Below are 2,697 nucleotides of genomic sequence, written 5' to 3' on the forward strand. Positions count from 1 at the left end.
CTTCTTCTCATACTCCAGTACAGTCATGTTCCCTTGCTTCAACTCCAAAAATTTAAGCTCCATCTGATTCTGCATGTACTTAGGTAATACTTTTTCAGAAATAACTTCTTAAATCTCTCCCAAGAAACCTGCTGAGTTGCTTCCATAGCTTTTACTGATTCCCACCAATAGATGACTTCGCCCTTCAAGAAGTAAGTAGCATATGGCGTCTTCTGATCATCTCCTAACTGTACCAACTAAAAAGCCCTTTTCATCTCCTTAATCCATGTGTTAGCTATTATTGGGTCAGTGGTATCATGGAATGTAGGTGGATTCACATTCTGAAAAGCCTTGAAAGTGACAACTTGTCTAGGTGGTACTGGTGGTTCAGGTGGTTGGTGTGGTTCACGGTTATCTTGGTTTTCAATTCGTTGTTGAAGAGTTAGTTGTTGTTGAGCTATAGCATTGGTTTGTTGTTGCAAAGTTTCCAGTAATCGAAGAATATTTAGGTCTGTGGTAGATGTGGTTGTTGGGTTCTCCTTTTTGGGAGGCATGATCCTGAAATAAGAGTTATGTCAAAACATATATGAATGATACAATAATTTGAGGGTATCGCATGGCATTCTTGTTTACTTATGAGTTCAAGTTTCAAATTAAGCAGATATGGCGATGCATATAAAAGCGTAAAATACAGTTGAGAGCAAATGGAACAATAGTGCATGATTATTGAAATTTAAAGGTCACAATACATCTGGATTAGGACAAAGTCAGATTCTAGGATCAACAGGCTTATTTAAAGGAAACAACGGAAACAACTGGGGATTCTACGGAGTCTGATAGTACAACAACATGAAAGGTAAATGGAAAGAACTAAGGCTCCACTCCATCTGAACGGGGCTTGGGAGTCTTTTCCTCTCGAAGCGTCTTCACAATGCTCTGGAGCTCATCCGCCACCATCTGAATGACATACTGGCCGGTGCGGTCCCGGTGCGCTGGCATCTCCTCAAGCTTAGTGTTGACGTACTGAACCAAGGTCTCAAGTCTCGCAGTCATCGGCTCCTTGGGCTTCCCTTCATAGTTTCGGCTGTCCGGGTACACGTTCTTCAGTCGGTCTATCAGTCGGTCGTACTTGTCCTGAAACATGTCAAACTCGCGCCTCAACTCAGCATACACGGAGAAAGCAATAGTGTCGTCCGACCCAGAGGGTGTCGAGGAATGCGCCCTTTGCTGACAACCAATAAGAGGAGTATTAATAATAAGTTTACTTAACCTACTCTCTCGCATATTATCTATAACCTATACATATACCCTATAACCTATTTGGGCTGTCCAGGGACTCTAAACTGTAGCTCTGATACCAAAACCTGTCACGCCCCCAACTTAAACAGTAAATTAAATATAACTATTGCAATATTTTAAAAAGAAGTAAACATAACCAACTCCAAGATCTTACAGTTTACGGTTTGGAACAGCCCAACACTACCATCTATTACAACTGATTTTAAATAGCGAGTCCTCACACAAAACTATTATCTCTTATTCTACCTGAGCTCGAACATAAGCATCAGCATCACAGGTCTTACGGGCAGTCTGCTTGAATCTAACCATAGCTGCTAGCTATAATATCAGGGTAAAGCAAGGAGTGAGCCAAATGCTCAACAAGTACTAAACAGTACGATACAAAACATAAATCGAGATATACATTAAAGAATGACAATGGGAAGACATAACCAATGATAACGAGAGATAAAACTTTGGGTGATGGCATCATTTTGCTTGTATCAAAACAATTTCAAAACCATATCTTAATCAAAATCATTTTATGACGCTACGGATTACAGCCGGTGATCAGCCGCGAAGTAATCCCGAATCTCGCTGGGTTCTAAAACATTAATGGGATCCTTAGGCAACTTTTAAGCCTAATATAAGTGTGGAAAGGACTCGCGTCTCAGTCCAGATCCACTATTCAAAGAAAACATTTATCCCCCTTTGGGACTGAAATCCACATTTTATTTATTTCAAAAATTGATGCCGATTTATGACTAAAATCTCTTTTAACAGTAAACATTTTTATCAAGGGATTATAGATCAACTCGAAATACGGGAAATATGGTACTAAATCTCAAGGCCATGATCCTTTAAACTTTACTCCATTAGGGTAACGGAAAGGTTTTCATATATAAAACTTGGACAAGAAAATTTAGTGAGGCTATTGGATACTATGTAGGGGTAATGCCAAACTGGGCTTAAAGCAATGGTTTCTCGTCAAGGCACAAGTGCTGGATCATCAAGAAGATAAGCTTCATGAATACTAAGGGTGTTAAGGTATGAAGAATGATCTTTAACTCATAATATATCAGAATTATTAAGCTTTAGGATAAGAAAGAGGGGTATCAATCAATGAGGAATCACTTTGATAAATATCTGGCTTTCAGGGTTCAAGGTAAGGTTCTATAGGGGTTCAAGTACCAGGATGAGATATCAATACTTAGGAATCATCAGTATGTTAATCAAGAGAATCAACCAAGAGTTATAACTACCCTTTCTTTTATCATGGCATTCAAAATTACTTTAATATACTATCATGATAAGACTACTTTGCAATACGTACACGAGGGTTCATGGCATTTCTATATGATTCAAAGATAATCATAAGATATGTTGATTTAAATATATCAAAATGACTCAGGATAGTTGCGTCAATATATATGAACTATT

This window comes from Apium graveolens, chromosome 5 (genome assembly GCF_009905375.1).
Source record: "Apium graveolens cultivar Ventura chromosome 5, ASM990537v1, whole genome shotgun sequence".
NCBI classification, from domain to species: domain Eukaryota; kingdom Viridiplantae; phylum Streptophyta; class Magnoliopsida; order Apiales; family Apiaceae; genus Apium; species Apium graveolens.